At 34.5% G+C, this 20,961-nt stretch overlaps 1 protein-coding gene across 1 annotated transcript in view; it reads right to left on the bottom strand.

Annotated features, from left to right (window-relative positions):
* The window catches only part of Epha6 (EPH receptor A6), an 808,761-nt gene that overhangs the window by 280,443 nt on the left and 507,357 nt on the right, over positions 1–20,961 (bottom strand). The gene's annotated exons all lie outside the window — the stretch shown is intronic.

Genomic DNA, 20,961 nt, shown 5'->3' with positions numbered 1-20,961 from the left:
CCACAAGATTCTGGTTGTGGGACAAATTAAACTTGATACTGTTTTTGTATTATAAAGTCATTACACAATAACTTAAAAGTGACATGCTAAGTTATCAGACAATAACTTTATAATGATATTTTAGTAAGATATCTGAAAGACATTGAACAGAGTGAGCACCTCTAATCTGAAAATCCAAAATCTGAAGTGCTCCAGAAACAATTATTGAGTGTTGATGTGCTGCCACAGATGGAAAATTCCACATCTGACCTTATTTGATGTGTCACAGTCAAAATGCAAGTGTACTACTGGGCAGAATGGTGCATACTTGTAATCCCAGCAGTTTAGGAGGCTGAGGCAGGAGAATTGCAGGTTCAAAGCCAACCTCAGTAAAAGAGAGGTACTAAACAACTCAGTGAGACCCTGTCTCTAAATAAAATACAAAAAAAAAAAAAAAAAAAAAGGGCTGGGGATGTTGCTCAGTGGTGAGTGCTCCTGAGTTCAACCTTCGGTACCAAACAAACAAACAAACAAAAAGCAAGTGCACTAAAAATAAGTGTACCAAATTAACTTCAAGCTATGTGTATAAGGTATATGAAACTTAAATGATTTTTGTGTTTAGACTTAGGTCCCATCCCAAAGTATCTTATGTATAGGCAAACATTCCAAAATTGAAAAAAAAATCTTTCATATCAGGTACCAAGAATTTTGATCAAACCAGGTCAACAGGTCTTTAAGTTATTTTTTTTCTATTCTTTTCATAAATCTCACTCAAAACTTTCAGGGATGAAAGTGACTTTCAAAGCCTAACCAAATCACTTATTTGATGTTTAAAGTCTGTCTATAATATTCTCATTGAGATTTCATTTATGGTTTGCCTGAAAACTACAGCTATTCAGGAGTAGTCAGGGAGATCCAGACTAACAAACAAAGTTATAAAAATCTACACATACAATATGCCAACTTTCATGTATTTGCCGGTGATGCTTTAAGATTTAGAACTATGAAAATCATTTCCCTTAAGCTACTGAAAAAAAAAAGTTCTTATCTTAAAGATAATTTTTAAACTTTATGGCCTTATTTGTCAGAACTTTATATTCTGTATGGTTATTCAGTGTCAAACTGAAGAATCTAATTTGCTATCTCTACCCAAAATAATAAAACTGTTTATTGAATAGGAAATACAAAGAAAAATGTGTTAATGACACAATATTTTGACTAAAAAAGACAAAACAGAAAAATTGCAACTTATATTTATCGCTGTGTAATTTTGAGAATAGAAAGCAAATAAATATTTACCTACCAATCATAAACTCTAAAGAAATAAAACAAGGTCTCTAAATCATTGATGGCCATAATCATCTACAAAGGGTTGAAGGGAATAGTTGGCTAATATCAAGGCCTTTATAATGAAGGAGATTAAACCCATATTATACAGAAAAATGTAGACTGTTAGAAGAAATGATATTGCTTCTAGAATAAATTTTCAGAACATTTGAATTTTTACATCCTATATGCAAGAGAAGAATATCCACTTTTCATAGAATTTTCTGCAACATAAGAGTTATTGTGAATGCTGCCTCACAATATGAAATGAGTTGATTGATGACTGAGAGATAAATTGTAAAGTCATGAAAAAGGAATTGAATTCTATCCCTGAACCAAGGAGGTAAGAATTCAAAAGTTTACTCTTAGAATAGCCTCCATAATAATTACACATTATACCTTTTTTGCTTCACAAATACACAGCTGAATAGTAATTTCCTATTTAGTAAAGTTACAAGGAGTAAAGGACACCTTCTGCAGGTAGCTTTTAGCTTTTCTGCTGTTATATATTCAAGTGCATTTGTAACTACATCCCCAGAATAAAAATGCTCGAGCAGGAAGGGTGCTGAAACAGGTCCTCAGCCAGACGCCACCAGCATGATGGCAGCTGCCTTCTTCTACATCTTCTATCTTGCTAGCCTGTCGCAGAAGAGGCATCACAAAGCAGTCTCTCACTGGGAGTTCTCTCACAGTACACAGCAGCCCTCTGTCCTTCTGGTGTTTTTAAGCTCTTGGGAAACCGAGTTAGCTTTCATCCATGACAAGCGCAGGACACTATTAACTCAGAGCTATGGCTAATTGCCTTTCGGCTGACACATCAACTCCAATTCAAAGTAGCTGTCAGTAGGTAGAGACCATGCTTAGCACAGAGCCATCTAGCTCTCAGTACTCATTCTGGCAGGCTGAATTCTGAACATGGTTTAACAAAGTGTATGTGCATGCTTTTCTGGAGTTTGTACTGTAAGTTTGTGTCATAATGGAACTGCTAATTGAATGACAGGTATACCATTAACAATGCTTGGTAATACGTTCTATTGTTCATGAAGTTTTCTGACATGCTTTTCATCTCTGCTGAATCTGTAGTGAAATTCCTCTATCACCCTTAATATTATTTATTTTTGTATTTTATTTTAATAATCAAACTTCCCAGACATTTGAATGAACATTTGGCTTTGTTTCCCTCTCTATTGTTCCTCTGTTTCCTATTACATCTAATACCTACTTTCACTATAAATTATTTTCTTCCCGCTTTTTACTTTCTTTGTGTTAATTACATTGCCTTCTAACTTCTTATGTTTCATGCTTAGCTTATTAGCATATTGATTTCCACATACAATTTAAATTTACCAATTTCACACTTAAGTGACTGCAATGGCTATATCCATATGTTTTCATATGGTGTATTATCTATCGTTTCTAAGTATTTACTAATTTTCAAAAAATATGATATATTAAAAATATGATATTTAAATATGATATTTAAGTGATAATCAGATCCAGGATTATCACTTGCAATCTCTTCTGGGTCAGGACAGGTTGTCAGGCAGCAAATAAATTACATAAAGTGTAGTTCTAAAAGCTTAACTCCATAGGTGGCAAAGCACATTTTACTGTGGATAGATATAGAGGGTGCTCATTGGCCCCAGGGCACCTGCAGTCACACTGTAATGCTTGCCCTACCTCTCCTTGGATTAAGATAGAAAATAACACCAACTGTGGGTACATAGTAACAATCAATTTTAATATATTGTTATGAATATCATTTCCTAAAATATACAGTTACTATTTTATATGTTCACATGTACACATTTCAAAAAATGTAGGGCATTGTAAGACAGGGCATATATATATCGTTCTCTGGAGAATTTGACCTTTACTTATGGTTCCCTTCCTATGGTAAGATCCTGGAGCTTCAGCTCAGGCACTGTTCCTTTCCAGGTGCTAAGAATCAAGCTGCTGGGAATCAAACTGGAACAATAAGATTTACCTAGAATACTCAATTCAGCTTTATGTTCGTAGGCACCAGTTTTTTCCCAGACACTAAAAAGGATGCTCCTCCTTGAGTTTGGATCCTTTCGCATTGGATTTGCAAACTGTAAATTTGTGAAAAAAAATAGCTCAGGTGCTGAGTACCTCTACTGAATCAGTCTACAATCAGGTAACATGGCCTGAGTCTGTGGGGAGCAACACATACAGAATTCTGGATTGGAATGCTCCTATCTTGGATGTGATTATGATTCTGTTTCTGTTGTGTACCTTGGTATGTTGCCTTCAAGAGTTTGATGTATTCATATAATAAATTAAGTAAATTAAAACCCATATATTCTATATACATTTGCTGAATTCTCACTATGTATGAGGTTTTAGGGCACCCTCATAGTCACCAAAGTTCTACCCACCAACTGAATTCTATAATTATTTCTATGCCAGAAAGGTAGGCCCCTTCGCTTCTGCTGTGAGCCATTAGAGGGCTAAGGAAAATATTAAAGATCTTCCTGTCATGGCCTGCTGTGACTTTCCCACATCCTTGATAGGACATCTATAGAATGCATACTCTTTGAAGGGTTTAGCTCACTCTGAAGAATTCCGAGATATTTATTTATCTCAAGGTTATCACTCCCTCCCTTTGGGGAGGGGACAAAGTGTCCATGACAGGATCACTAAGTCACACAGCTTGTTAGAACAGAGCTTTCTTTGTTCTAACTGGTATTTAAAGAGTCTCACTGGGAATAAGACTTTAGAGTTTAACTCCTAGAAAGGACACTCTGCTAGAGACTTCCCAGTTGGGACCCTCATAAGCTGTCCTAGAATTTCCCAGTTACATGACTTGGTGCTGGTGTTTCCCCTGATCTGGTGATATACTTTCTTCTCTTTTTCTCTCACCTATCATAGTGAGATTTTTACTATATGAAGTTCATTGAATTTTTTTTTTGTTTTTGGTTCTAATGTGTGATCAATATGTGTTAATGCTTTGCAGTATTTGAAAATAATAGATGAACTTTCAGAATTTTAGAAAAAATACATTCATATTCATTAGGGAAATTAATCGTCTTAAAAGATTCTTCATTAGTCAGTGTTTATGAGATGTTTTATAATCTTCCTGTCTGACTGTATATTTTTTAATCATGACTTATATTTTAGATTAAAATACATTTAAGATTGGCATTTTTAATATTATAAAAGATATCATACAGAAGGAAAACCTAGGCATATGAAATTTAAAAAAAAACCCTCTTCATTCTTTAACTCTAAACAGTATGTATCATATTTTTTTATAAGATCTGTTTCCCTCTACCAGTTATTTCAATGTCTTTAATACATATCTCTAAGTAGACTGCAATTTTCTCAAATATGAGTTGAATGTTTTCCTCAAAAAATAAAACAAAGCAAAATGAAAAGTCAAAGGAGTGATGGATATATAGCAAATGTCGGTTTATTGATATCCAGAAAGGAAAACCTAAACCATTTAACACCGGATGCATCCAGTACAGCTCTGGTCACATATCACTGGGAATTGGACTAATGAAACTGCTGCTTCAATGTAGCTGCACATGCTGGGATGACTTCTAGCTCACATTGTATTTCCTGGGATCACATATACCCCATTAGCAGGCACAGATGGGGCCCATCATCCCAGAAATGAGAGCAAACTAGAAAGATCACAGATTTCTTCTTAGTGATTGATAAGGAGCAACAAAAAGAGAAACTGCATTGAAATTGAATGACCTCAGCTTTCCTGGTTCCAGCCATCCTGAGGTTGAGAGGTTCTACTCTGCCTTGAAATCTACATTTTGGACATCCATAATAATAGTCATAGATGTGTTCTGTTGCCAGAAACCAAGAAAGCTGCATATTTTTCATATTCATTAAAATGCACAACACAGAGTAATTTGAGGAGGCAAGTGGTTAAGTTCATTGGTAGCGTGACCTAAGATAGTGGATACGGTGTTCTGAAATGTTTTCCTTAGATAAAAATTAACCACTGCTATGTCAAAATTTAAAAATATGCAAAAGCAAGAAAAACACAGAAACAATTATTCTAAATACACAAGTACATTCTGACTGTACTTGTGGAGAAGTATCATTTAGTATACTCTGGCTATAATTTACTTCAATCAACTCTTGATTATTCTCAGTAATCCAAAATAAATGCTTTTTGATACATTTCTTCTAATATGTATTTTATTGCACCTAAAGTGAAAATTAAATGCATTTCCTGAAGATTAAATGATGAGCAACAGTAGAAGATGGGGCAAAAGTATATCTGATGGCAGAGGAAAATTGATATGAAATTAAACATTTATAACTTATTTTCACAAAGAAGATAACCTGGACATAAATAAGTAACTGTGTCAAATAGTGGCTATATTTACTGTTAGAGAAATGGTCAAATTATTATAGTGTGACCTTTAGAAACCAAGTTTAGGTGTTAGAATGAATCTAGTAGATACTTAGTTGTTAGTTCATTAGTGAAAAATAGGATATTTGTATCCATCTAAAAGGACGGGGCTTTCTGTAAGGATGAAGCAAAATAACATGTACAACTCTTACATGTACAGCTTCAGCAGACATGTAAGCTAGCATTATTTCTTTATTTAAGAAGCAATTTTCAATAGGTAGTGCTAAATTTAATCCAAGGCAATGTTAAGTTTATGATTTCAAGTAATCTTGCAGATGCTGTGAGAGGCCTTTTAAAAAATGTGTAGTTATTTTGCTCATCTGTTAACCTTTATATCCCCACTGTTTAAAACAGTATTCTTAGGCCTAGCATATTGTAGGCTCTCATGATACATGATCCAGATGATTGAATGAAGAAATTAATGAATTAATTGCTCCATACATTTAGCTGTTAAGTTCTTAAATATCGTTATAGAAATTTAAAGTAAGTTTGCATAACTAATTACAATCCAGATGAGAGATAAGAAATACTGTTTTTTGGTGGCTTTTAATGCTTCCATAATCAAAATGCAATAATATTGTGTCAGCCAATTTGTTTTCTTAGGAATATTATGGAGAATATTTAAGATTTTACTTGCCAAAAAATAATTTATAAAACCATATATATTACAGAGTGGAGCTTCCTCCTGCGCCCAGAGCAGGCCAAGTAACCCGCCGGCGTGGTATCATGACACACCAAACGCAGCTGGGGCTGAAGAGAGTAGCCGCCCACGCCTAGAATAGGACCAGCGACCCCGAGGCGCGAAAGCCAAGTAACCTCATTTGGAGTAGGGGGCTGTGCAGAGCTGCCATCTGAGCAAGCAGGGCAGGCAGACCTGCGGCCCACTGGAAAGACAGGCCAGGTAGCTTGCCAGCGTGGTGGACACGCAACACCGAGGCAGTCGCGTCACACTGGTTGGAGTGGGGGTGGAGCAGGGTCGCCGCCTGGGTCCGGAAGGGGCTCAGCGACCCGTTGGAGAGGTAGTCAGGTACCCCCATTGGGAGTGGGGGCTGTGCAGAACTGCGACCCACCGGCCTAGAGGCCTGCCAGCGCGGTAGACACGTCACACCAATTGGAGTGGGGACCCAGCAGAGCCACCACCCACATCCAGATCAGGACCAATGACCCCAGGGCGTGGTAGTTACATTACCACAATTGGAGTGGGGGCAGAGCAGAGCCGCCACCGGTGCCCGCAGGGGGGGCAGACCTGCGACCGATCAGCGGTGTAGACAGATCACCCTAATTAGAGGAGGAGCAGAGCCATTACCCGCCCTGCAAGGGAGACTTCCCAACTATACAAGAGGAATATAAATAAATAGGGGGTAAATTTCAAAAACACAACAGTTGCACCAAGCAGAAAGAAACGCGAGCAGTATGAAAAGACAAGGAAAGAAAGGACCACAAGCAATGCAGGTCAACTCAACTTTAGAAGAGGTAATAGCTGCAACAGATGGAATGTCAGATAAAGAGTTGAGGATATATATGCTTCAGATGATCTGGAGTCTCAAGGAAGACATGAGACAGCAAAATCAGACAATGAAAGATCACATTGACAAACAAATCCAGGAAGTAAAAGATAAATTTCACAGGGAGATAGAGGTAATAAAAAACAAACAAATAGAAATCCTAGAAATGCAGGAAACAGGAAACCAACTTAAAAACTCAGTTGAGAATACTACCAGCAGAGTAGATCACTTAGAAGAGAGAACATCAGACAATGAAGACAAAGTATTTCAACTGGAAAAGAACATAGATAGCTCAGCAAGACTGCTAAGAAACCTTGAGCAGAACATCCAAGAATTATGGGACAATATCAAAAGACCAAATTTAAGAGTCACTGGGATACAGGAAGGCACAGAGCTCCATACCAAAGGAATAAACAGTCTATTCAGTGAAATAATACGAGAAAACTTCCCAGACTTGAAGAATGAGACAGAATCCCAAATCCTAGAAGCCTACAGGACGCCAAATGTGCAAAATCCTAAGAGATCCACACCTAGACACATTATAATGAAGATGTCCAACATACAGAATAAGGAGAGAATTTTAAAAGCTGCAAGAGAAAGAAAGCAGATTACATTTAGGGGTAAAGCAATCAGGATAACAGCTGATCTCTCAACACAGACTCTGAAAGCTAGAAGATCCTGGAATAACATATTTCAATCTCTGAAAGAAAATGGGTTCCAACCAAGAATCATGTGTCCGGCGAAATTAAGCTTCAGGACAGAAGATGAAATTAAAACCTTCCACGATAAACAAAAGTTAAAAGAATTCACAGCTAGAAAACCATCTCTTCAAAAAATCCTTGGCAAAACATTACAGGAAGAGGAAATGGAAAATAACATTGAAAACCAAAAATGGGAGGTAGAACAGTAAAGTGGGGAAAGTAGTCAAAGTGGATAACAAATCAGGTTTAGTAACATCAATAAACAAATATGGCTAGAAGAACAAACCATATCTCAATAATAACCCTAAATGTTAATGGCTTAAACTCACCAATCAAGAGACACAGGCTAGTAGAATGGATCACAAAACAAGACCCAACAATATGCTGCCAACAGGAGACGCATCTGATAGGAAAAGATATTCATAGACTGAAGGTGAAAGGTTGGGAAAAATCATACCACTCATATGGACTGTGGAAACAAGCAGGAGTGTCCATACTCATATCTAATAAAATAGATTTCAAGCCAAAGTTAATCAAAAGGGATAAAGAAGGACACTTCATACTGCTCAAGGGAACCATACACCAACAAGACATAACAATCATAAATATATATGCCCCAAATAATGGTGCAGCTTTGTTCATCAAGCAAACTCTTCTCAAGTTCAAGAGTCTAATAGACCACCATACAATAATCATGGGAGACTTCAACACACCTCTCTCACCACTGGACAGATCTTCCAAACAAAAGTTAAATAAGGAAACTATAGAACTCAACAACACAATCAACAACCTAGACTTAATTGACATATATAGACTATACCACCCAACATCAAGTAGTTACACTTTTTTCTCAGCAGCACATGGAACCTTCTCAAAAATAGACCATATATTATGTCACAGGGCAAATCTTAGACAATATAAAGGGGTAGAGATAATACCATGCATCTTATCTGACCACAATGGAATGAAACTGAAAATCAATGATAAAAGAAGAAAGGAAAAATCAAGCACCACTTGGAGAATGAACAATAGGTTGCTGAATGATCAATGGGTTTTAGAAGACATCAAGGAGGAAATTAAAAACTTCCTAGAGTTAAATGAAAACACAGACACAACATATCGGAATCTATGGGACACATTGAAAGCAGTTCTAAGAGGAAAATTCATTGCTTGGAGTTCATTCCTCCAAAAAAGAAAAAACCAACATATAAATGATCTCATACTTCATCTCAAAATCCTAGAAAAAGAGGAGCAAAACAACAGCAAAAGAAGTAGAAGGCAAGAAATAATTAAAATCAGAGCTGAAATTAATGAAATTGAAACAAAAGAAACAATTGAAAAAATTGACAAAACTAAAAGTTGGTTCTTTGAAAAAATAAATAAAATTGACAGACCCTTAGCCATGCTAACGAAGAGAAGAAGAGAGAGAACCCAAATTACTAGCATACAGGATGAAAAAGGCAATATCACAACAGACACTTCAGAAATACAGAAGATAATCAGAAATTATTTTGAATCCTTATACTCCAATAAAATAGAAGATAGTGAAGGCATCGATAAATTTCTTAAGTCATATAATCTGCCCAGATTGAGGCAGGAGGATATAGACAATCTAAACAGACCAATAACAATAGAGGAAATAGAAGAAACCATCAAAAGATTACCAACTAAGAAAAGCCCAGGACTGGATGGGTATACAGCAGAGTTTTACAAAACCTTTAAAGAGGAACTAACACCAATACTTTTCAAGCTATTTCAGGAAATAGAAAAAGATGGAGAACTTCCAAATTCATTCTACGAGGCCAACATCACCCTGATTCCGAAACCAGACAAAGACACTTCAAAGAAAGAAAACTACAGACCAATATCTCTAATGAACATTGACGCAAAAATCCTCAATAAAATTCTGGCGAATCGGATTCAAATACATATCAAAAAAATTATACACCATGATCAAGTAGGATTCATCCCTGGGATGCAAGGCTGGTTCAATATACGGAAATCAATAAATGTTATTCACCACATCAATAGACTTAAAAATAAGAACCATATGATCATCTCGATAGATGCAGAAAAAGCATTCGACAAAGTACAGCATCCCTTTATGTTCAAAACTCTAGAAAAATTAGGGATAACTGGATCATACCTCAACATTGTAAAAGCAATCTATGATAAGCCACAGGCCAGCATCATTCTGAAGGGAGAAAAATTGAAGGCATTCCCTCTAAGATCTGGTACAAGACAGGGATGCCCTCTCTCACCACTTCTGTTCAACATAGTCCTGGAAACACTGGCCAGAGCAATTAGGCAGACGAAAGAAATTAAAGGCATAAAAATAGGAAAAGAAGAATTTAATTATCACTATTTGCAGATGATATGATCCTATACCTAGCAGACCCAAAAGGGTCTACAAAGAAGCTATTAGAGCTAATAAATGAATTCAGCAAAGTGGCAGGATATAAGATCAACACGCATAAATCAAAGGCATTCCTGTATATCAGCGACAAATCCTCTGAAACGGAAATGAGGACAACTACTCCATTCACAATATCCCCCCAAAAAATAAAATACTTGGGAATCAACCTAACAAAAGAGGTGAAAGATTTATACAATGAAAATTACAAAACCCTAAAGAAAGATATAGAAGAAGACCTTAGAAGATGGAAAAATATACCCTGCTCATGGATAGGCAGAACTAACATCATCAAAATGGCGATATTACCAAAAGTTCTCTATAAGTTCAATGCAATGCCAATCAAAATCCCAACAGCATATCTTGTAGAAATTGATAAAAGAATCATGAAATTCATATGGAATAATAAAATACCCAGAATAGCAAAAACAATGCTAAGCAGGAAGTGTGAATCAGGCGGTATAGCGATACCAGACTTCAAACTATACTTCAGAGCAATAGTAACAAAAACAGCATGGTACTGGTACCAAAACAGGCGGGTGGACCAATGGTACAGAATAGAGGACACAGTAACCAATCCACAAAACTACAACTATCTTATATTTGATAAAGGGGCTAAAAGCATGCAATGGAGGAAGGATAGCATCTTCAACAAATGGTGCTGGGAAAACTGGAAATCCATTTGCATCAAAATGAATCTGAATCCCTATCTCTCGCCATGCACAAAAGTTAACTCAAAATGGATCAAGGAGCTTGATATTAAATCAGAGACACGGCATCTGATAGAAGAAAAAGTTGGTTATGATCTACATGCTGTGGGATCGGGCTCCAAATTCCTCAATAAGACACCCATAGCGCAAGAGTTAACAACTAGAATCAACAAATGGGACTTACTCAAACTAAAAAGTTTTTTCTCAGCAAAAGAAACAATAAGAGAGATAAACAGGGAGCCTACATCCTGGGAACAAATCTTACTCCACACACTTCAGATAGAGCCCTAATAACCAGAATATACAAAGAACTCAAAAAATTAGACAATAAGATAACAAATAACCCAATCAATAAATGGGCCAAGGACCTGAACAGACACTTCTCAGAGGAGGACATACAATCAATCAATAAATACATGAAAACATGCTCACCATCGCTAGCAGTCAGAGAAATGCAAATCAAAACTACCCTAAGATACCATCTCACTCCAGTAAGATTGGCAGCCATTAGGAAGTCAAACAACAATAAGTGCTGGAGAGGATGCGGGGAAAAGGGCACTCTTGTTCATTGCTGGTGGGACTGCAAATTGGTGCAGCCAATTTGGAAAGCAGTATGGAGATATCTTGGAGAGCTGGGAATGAAACCACCATTTGACCCAGCTATTCCCCTTCTCGGTCTATTCCCTAAAGACCTAATAAGAGCATGCTACAGGGACACTGCTACATCGATGTTCATAGCAGCTCAATTCACGATAGCAAGACTGTGGAATCAGCCTAGATGCCCTTCAATAGATGAATGGATAAAAAAATGTGGCATTTATACACTATGGAGTATTACTCTGCATTAAAAAAATGACAAAATCATAGAATTTGGAGGGAAATGGATGGCATTAGAGCAGATTATGCTAAGTGAAGCTAGTCAATCTTTAAAAAACAAATACCAAATGACTCCTTTGATATAAGGGGAGTAAACAAGGACAGGGTAGGGACGAAGAGCTTGAGAAGAAGATTTACATTAAACAGGGATGAGAGGTGGGAGGGAAAGGGAGTGAGAAGGGGAATGGCATGGAAATGGAAGGCAATCCTCAGGGTTATACAAAATGACATATAAGAGGAAAGGAGGGGTAAGACAAGATAATACAAATGGAAGAAATGATTTACAGTAGAAGGGGTAGAGAGAGAAAAGGGGAGGGGAAGGGAGGGGAGGGGGGATAGTAGAGAATAGGACAGACAGCAGAATACATCAGACACTAGAAAGGCAATATGTCAATCAATGGAAGGGTAACTGATGTGATTCAGCAATCTGTATACGGGGTAAAAGTGGGAGTTCATAACCCACTTGAATCAAACCGTGTAATATGATGTATTAATAACTATGTAATATTTTGAAAGACCAATAATAAATAAAAATAAATAAACCAGTATATGCAAAAAAATAAATAAATAAAAATTATTTTGAAAAAAAAAAACATATATATTAAAAAAACCCTCAAGATTTGTTCTGAAATTTCTTTTAATACATATTTTTGGTATTTATCAGTTTTAACTTTTCCATTTGTCTTCATGTAATCTACCTTCATATAGGTGGAATATTGATTTTTATTTTACTCTACCATTCTATACATATTTATCAAGGTGTTCAAGTAAAAATGAAATCTTTAAAGCTGAATACTTGTCCCTAAAGAAAGTTCCTTTATTCCTAAATCCCTTAATAATATTCCTTAAAAAGTATATTATAGAGAAACAATTTTAAATTTGTCACTCCTTAAAGTTTTAGATAATTTATCAGAATTTTAAAATCGTGTAAATTTGGTGATAAGAACAATATACTAATAGAAAAAGTAGAAAATATACATATCAGAAGTGAAAACCCTCATGGAATTCATATTTATTAGAGTCTTGAGAATAATAAAAATATTTTATCTAAAATGGGGAAATCACATTCATTAGAAGAATATTTGAGGATTACACAAAGTATAAACTAATATTTTTAGAAAAGTCTAAAAATTTCTACTGACAGTAAGGTTTAGGTCAAATTATAAAATTACTACATAAAAGCTAGATAAAAATAACATTTATTATAAAAACTAACATAAGTTAGCAATAAATACCATAGAGAGAAACAAAACCCACCAAATATCTTTGGAAACATCAGTGTGTGTATGTTGAGTTCCTTGGTATTTAAAATGTTGAATTGAACATATTTTAAGTTAAATCATTACAACATGTCAGTGTTGTAATGGCTCTTTGATTAATTTTACCGTAAGTATTGGATGTGATCTTTCAAAAAGTAAATTAGAGGAAATAATACATTTTTAGAACAATGTAGCTGGGTGCTTTGGTACATGCCTAAAATCCCAGCTACTCAGGAGGCTGAAGATTCACAAGTTTGAGGCCACATTGGGCCACTTAGGGAGAACTTAAAATAAAAAATAGAAAGACCTGAAGATGTAGCTCAATATAGCTGGGTCCATTCTCAATACTGCCAAAAAAAGCAATTATGCTTTTTCATAATAGTGATAACTGACTGGATTGTAGGATAGATAAACAAAGGATAGCAGAGAACAAATCTATGAAAATTAAATAAATAACACATGCAGGTTGACTGCTCTCCAAAAGTACTTCTTGGTTGGTAGAGTTTCTGAAATAACTAAAGTCAATAATAAGTAAGACAAAATGGATAAGATTTCACTAGATTTCCCATTAGAATGCCAATAGATCATGAGAATATATTTTGTAAAAAAAAGTTTCCACTAAATATTATCAGTTGCAAATATAGGTATTTTCACCATTTCCCAATCAGCTATAAGAAAACTTGATGTTTGAGTTATGTCTTGAATTAAAAAAAGAAGCAGAAATTCATTCAAATATTCAAGCAGGAGAATTATTTAGCCTCTTTAAGAACAGGGTTGGGATACTTTTAAAAATATTCTGTTGTCAGGGTGAATTTTTATTATATCTGTTTATGAATCTTAATTACTCTCTGATGACACACATTTGTTTTGTTTAAGTGTAAAACAAATATATGTGTTAATATTGATCTACAAAACTACACAGTGTAAGTTTCAAGAAATGCAGCTCCTCCACACCCCAACTGAGATTTGAAACTTTATCAGTGATAATGGTCTTGACTTGAAAAGTGTCCTATTGTGCTCTAAATAACCCAATACTTTTAGGTAATTACCTAGCTCAGTTATTGATTTTAAATTTCATGAGACGATATTGTATGGGCATCAGATGAATAACTTAAGATTTATTTATTTATTTTTATTAGAGCACTACAGTTATACATAGTCGTTGGGTTCATCTCAACAAATTAATACATGAGATTTAATTTCAGTTCATGTTTCCCCCTTTTTCTTTTCCTCCTCCTTCCCCTCATTCTTCTTCTTCTATTCTATTGAGCTAATATCTCAAGATTTGTGATTAAATACAATTTAAAAAACATTTTATCAAGATACTGAAATGGGGAACTGAATAGCTCATCACTGAGGTAAAATAATATAATACTAATAAATAGATTGCAGTAGTTGACAAATTCCCACAGACTACACCCACACACACAAAATATTTTTCTAGTTCAGATGTGGGTGGTTGAAACCAAAGGATATTTAAATATGTAAATGATTGCAGAGAGTTTTAAATGCTAGTAGAGTAATTCAAAACAAAGCAAGGTGATTTTCTAGAAACATTATATCAATCTGTATTATTATCAAACAAGGAACACATTTACTTTTATATGTAAAGTGGTTTTGAAATGGAATTGGAAAGAAAATTACCAATGATAAAGCAATAAGTTAATTTAGGGTAAAGATGATTCCACTATAGTGAAAAGGTAGTCAGAAAAGTTGCTCATTTTAATGTTGGAGGCTGGGGATGCTAGTAATAGTTTCTCTTTCCTTGAATATGCAGAAGTCACCTTATTTTAAAATTTGGATAATTTGATCATATAATATTTTATTTGTTGTAAATACATTGGCAAAACCCAATGTATTATACAGACTCAAAAAACTCAAAAATTCTGTGGAAATTTTTTTTTCTTTTCACTACTCTTTTCTTCATTTTTCATTTTTTTGACTTATGAATTATCTTTTTATGATTAACATTTATGATTTTTTCATCCTACAATATTTCTATGTACACAATTATTTAAATCTGCTTTGAATTTTTAGAATGTTATACATATTCAAATTTAATGAATTTTTTTGACCCAGAATTGAAAAAAAAATATTTTTAAATTACTAGAAATGAGAAGTAAAGCAATTAATGTACTAATACAAGGCCTAAAATAAACTAGTATGAAAAATAAAGATGGTTGTGCATTGTTATAATTCTTTTTTTAAATTTTACCATTCATTTTAATTGTGAAATATCAGCTTTCAGTGCATATGTCAGAACCATTAACTCTTGTGCAGACACCTCAGATTTACAACGTTCCTGCTCTGAAGCTCATGCCTATGCAGGTATTTTGTTCCCACTGGAGCAACAGAAGTGATTCCCTGAACCCATTTGGCAATTTTATTTGACTTCTCAAAAGGTTCTTCCTATCCTACCAGCACCTTCTTCAAAGATGGCCAATGAGTTGGGAAGGAGTGGGAGCAAAGGGCTCTGGTTTCCCTGCCTCTGTTCTCCTCCAATATGACCATGTTCAGCAAAAGTGGTTGGCTAATAGGTCTATGTCCTCTTTCCTTGAATCTGATCTACTTTATGACTGATTAAGTAAGATGGAAGTTATAAGCTGCCAATTTCTGGCCCAGCCTCTAAGAAAATGCATTTTCCACTTGTTTTCTTGGAGCTCTGTGTTGCAATCTAAGAAACATAACTAGCCAGAGAGTGCAGAGCTATAGGAACCCAAGATAGCCATGTGGAGAAGCAGCCCGGGAGAGAGTGAGATGGAAAGGAGGCAGATAGGGAGAAAAGGAGGGAGAAAAAGAGCAAGAGAGGGGCAGCAGGATGGGAAGAAGGGAAGGGGAGAGTGAGAAATAGAGATAAAGACAGAGATGGGGAATCAGAGAGAGAGAAAAAAAAGAGAGAGAATATGAGGGACAGAGAGAGAAAGACAATATGAAGATGAAGATCAGATGACATGTGGCTGGTCCCTGTGCATTCCAGTTACCAGTCAATTTTCTATCATGCCACCTGAGGTCCCAGATTGTTAAACAGAGATTAGATGTGTCTCCTATGACCTGTTGCGATATATGACTCAGATTCATGAAATATAACATTTATAAATTGCAATTTTTAAGACATTATATTTTGGGGTAATTTGTCATGTAGTAATAGATAACTGGAAAAAACAAATTAAATATCTTTGTTTTATAGTCCCCTAATCTAATATGTAATAGTTCATTGGTCCTACCTTCTGTCACTACATTGTCTAATGGCACATACCAAAAAATTAATTAACTTAAATATGCCAATTGTCTAATTCTCTGAAATAGTTTGAATTTTTAGCCTGAAATGACAAGTTAAATTAGTCAAAACAAATCAATTAAAAGTATAAAGAGAACATAATGTAGCTAAATAAAATTTTAAATGTTAATACTGCTTACCACTTTGCTAACACTCCTAATATCCAGAAAATCCTTAAAGCTACTGTGTAAAGTACAGATGACATAACTGAGGTATAAAATGACAAAGTATTACCAACGTCACTCAATGAGTTAGTCATAGAAATGGGATTTGAACTTGACTGGAATTCCAGAGAGAGTGCAGCTCCAGATTTTATGCTGTTACTTATTACACTATGTAGCTTCCAACATTGAATAATAGGATACAGTCAAATGTCACTAGCAACTTTATATATTAAACATGCTAGAGATTATGTAACAATCTCAATCGATTGACAAGCACAGATGTGAAAGAAAAATCAGTTAATACCAATTTTTATATACAGAAGCAAACCACAGTCCTAATTGTAGTGTAAGAACTCTGAAATTCAAAGTACTTAGTTTAACAAAGGTTTAAATCAATTATGTTTTCTATTTCATGAGGTTTGGAATCTTTATTAAATACCACTATTGGGCTCAAGACACAATTCACCTTCCTTTTACCTTTTCACCCTTCAAGCTATTTACCTATCTTTTTTACCTTTTCAGAGAAGAGGCTCATTAGGAAGAATGAAACTGCTATTTCTTCTACACAGCAATTTAATTATTTATCTACGCTCTGGCAAACAGGAAAGAATGAGCCAAACTAATATCCTTTATTTCCACTTTCATTTCAGTTTTTCCATCACAATGAGTTCAGAATACCCATGTTGCCTGTGAAGAGACTATGCACTTCTCAATACTTTAAACGGATTTCTAATCCTGTTGAGTTTGCAACAGGATTATCTATATTTACTGACAAACTGAATGGTCTTACTAATTGAAGTACTGGATTAGAATCCACAAAAACAGCGTTATCTTTCTGTGACTCACAAAACAGGTTAACTTAACTATGTCACCTTATGACTGAGCCACAGCCTGCTCAGATGAATAATGGGGTTAAAATTTTGGCTGCATCCACACTTTGGAATTTTTATGCATCAAATAATAATATATATGAAATGATTTCTAAGCTGAAAATTATCTTCAAACATAAGACATTAGTGCTGCTTTTGTTAATATGTTTAAATAGATATCTGGGTTGGTGATAGAAGCATAAGACATATAATAATGAACTTTATTTTGAGTTAGTGTATGGAAATTACATTGGTTATTTGGTAATTTAATCTCTGAGAGTCACAGGAATTTTCATCTTTTAATTCCATGTCAGTAGTTAGCATAACTCAGTCAAGTGCCCAGGGGTCTGGCACATTAGATGATTGTGTATAGTTAAGAACTTATGTGGGTATAACATCAATGTCTAAAGATTTCTTCAGGTGGCAGATTTTTCTGTAGTTATTTGGGTCTCTGGTCAATTACCTGAGCCTGAAGGCATGACCAGCTGACTCTTACTAAAGTATCTCTTATTGGTACAACAGGATAATCCCTGAATATTTTATGTTTGGGAGTTTAGAGGGACTATATATCTGGCATCTACTACTACCTCTTTGCCATGCTAAAGATGAAAACAAACAAACAAAAAACCTTCACTCCTATGGTGAACAACAATTGAACCAAGTCTTCAGAACTACATGGAGGTCTTTGTAAAACATAAAGTTGTTAAATCTGCTAAGATAAAAATATTATCATGCACAATTCACTAAATAAGAATTATTAAGGAGTTGTGGGTAACATGAGTTGTAATACCTATACAAATTCAGGAATAACTAAATTAGGTAGAACAGAAAAATTTTAACTCATCCACTTTGCTGTGTTTTTTCCATGATATCACAAGAATCCAGGGACATATGGAAATGATGATTGCATTGATTACCTTCTTTAAATGTCCTTGTATAAAATGAAGGATCAAATGCAGGTATTGGGAGCAATTTGCTTTTGCCAACTGAAACTTAGCCCCAAACCATTAATTTATATTGCATTCAATAATGAAAAATTGCAGAATACTTCTTCACGTAAAATTTTACATTTTTTTTTCATTATGGACAAGATTTTCTGTTACTGAAATTTTAAGGAAGGTCTAAATTAATTCCAATTCTTATCTTTAAAAATTTTCTGTGGGCATGCTGATATCTCTAATAACATTTATGTGATTCTTCTAATTAAAATATACATATATGTGAATATTAATCTTTTTGACATAAATTAGGCAATGAAATTTCAAGAACAAAAATGTAAACAAATTCAAGTAGCATAAAAAATTTACCAAGAATGTGAAAACTACTAATGAAAAACATCAAAGAATCCTTATAATAATAAAATTATTTTCAGTTTCCATTGATATACTCAAATAAATGAATATAGATGTCCTTTATTCTTGTTTTTATTTCCCCTAAGAAAATCAGATCAGTATGTATTCCACAAGGTCACTGCAAATACATGATATTAAACACAGCCAAATTCTGTAGCAACATAAATGTTTTTATGAGCAGCAGGTGTATTCTTTGAAAGACTGTAAAGCTATTAACAGCTCAGTAAGGAGTACATAATAATAGGTTGTTAACTCAGCCTCCCTTACAAGAGTACTGAGGAAGGATATTTTGAAACCATTAAGACAAATGCATTTGAAAGTCTATCCAATATGAATGCTTTATGAAGAGAGATTCATTTAAACTTTATCTCATTAAAGTAATGAATTTAGTCTTCTTAATTGAATATGCCCATCCAAAAGAATTATTTAGCTATTCTGAATAAAAATCAAATCATAATTTTGAAACTAAATATGCTCTAGTCATAATAAGTACTTGAAAATGAATTCTAACTTAGAATAATTTTTTTTTTTGCAAATTTCAGGCTTTAAGTCTTATTACAAGAAAAATTCACATTACCTAGCACATCTGCCATCTCAAAGTTTAATAAGCTTATTTTAATGAATGAAAGAATGATTTCTTAAAATATTTTATATTATGTGACATTTTAGTTGCTCATTTTGAAAAAAAAAATTTGTGATTAGACTCTCACGAGATCACCTCTAGGTTTTTGATTAAAAGAGAGAAAGACTTTGGTTTTATTATTCTGTTGGAACTATTTTCTTCCATTGTTGCTATTCTCATTAATTAATTTATTTTTAAATTTTACAAAGAATGAGGGCATGAAGATATTTCTAGGTATAGGGTATTTGTGAGGCATAGAATATCTTGCATACCCAAGGAAGTATATATGTTCCCCCATGGCTTCAATGAGTGTTCCCTACAGGTCCACATGTAAAGGCTTAGTCCTGAGGCAGCAGTATTGGAAAGTGCAATGGACCTTGCTGAGTGGTAGGGTCAGCTAGGAGGACCTTGGGTCATTGGGGGTCTGCCCTAAAAATGGAATGTAGAATTCCAGGCTCTCCCAGTTTCTGCTTCCTGACTCATGATGTGAGCAGTTTGCTATGACAATTTCCGTGTCATTGTCATCTGGCAACCTCACCAGAAGTCCAAGCACTGGGGGTTGACTGGTTTTGCATTGAAACTTCCAGAACCATGAACTAAATAAACCTTTTCTTATTACATCTTAATTGCCTCAAGTATTTCATTGTACTAATGTGAAGCTGATTAATACACCTATTTTGTCAAATTTTTCCTCAGTTTGGATATGAATGTTATAGTTATTTGATCTATATATAACTATATAAAAATTTCAAAACTACATTTGAAAATTAATACAAACACAACATGATATATATATATATATATATATATGTGTGTGTGTGTGTGTGTGTGTGTGTGTGTACATGTGTACGTGTGTGTGTGTGTGTGTGTGTGTATTATATTTTTCTTCCTTAGGGTCTTACTTAAATTCCTATTTCAATTAAATAAACAAAATGACATATTGGAATGACAAAGTTATTTGATACTAAATATTAGAGTGATTTACTTTGGCACCAAAGATTAAGTTCCCATAACCCTCATTCTGAAACTATGCAGAGTAGAACAGGACATGAAAAATTTTATAACAATATTTTCCTACTATGAAAGTATGAATGAAGGGTCAGGATTGTAGCTCAGTGGTAGAGGGCTTGCCTAGCATGTGTGAGACATTGGGTTCAATCCTCAGCACCACATTAAAATAATAAATAAATAAATGAATAAATAAATAAAATAAAGGTATTTAAAAAGTGTGAATGAAATGAAACATATATTTATATTTTTTCACAATTTCATGACATTAAACACAGATAGCAATAAATTTGGATTAAAGTACCACATCCCAAAGAGTCTGCTATGGAACATTATTTCTAAGGACTATGTAACACAATGGTTAAAAAATGTTTTATGATTGTGCGTATCTGGGTCTTCTAAGCAGAATCCAAAACTGTATTGAAAATTAAGATACTTATGGAGGGAAACATCTACGCAAGTCAAAGAGCAAGAGATCAAGAGTGGGCAAGAAACAGAGAT

This window comes from Urocitellus parryii, chromosome 2, assembly GCF_045843805.1.
Source record: "Urocitellus parryii isolate mUroPar1 chromosome 2, mUroPar1.hap1, whole genome shotgun sequence".
Taxonomy (NCBI): domain Eukaryota; kingdom Metazoa; phylum Chordata; class Mammalia; order Rodentia; family Sciuridae; genus Urocitellus; species Urocitellus parryii.
This window is presented reverse-complemented; position numbering and strand designations above follow the sequence as displayed.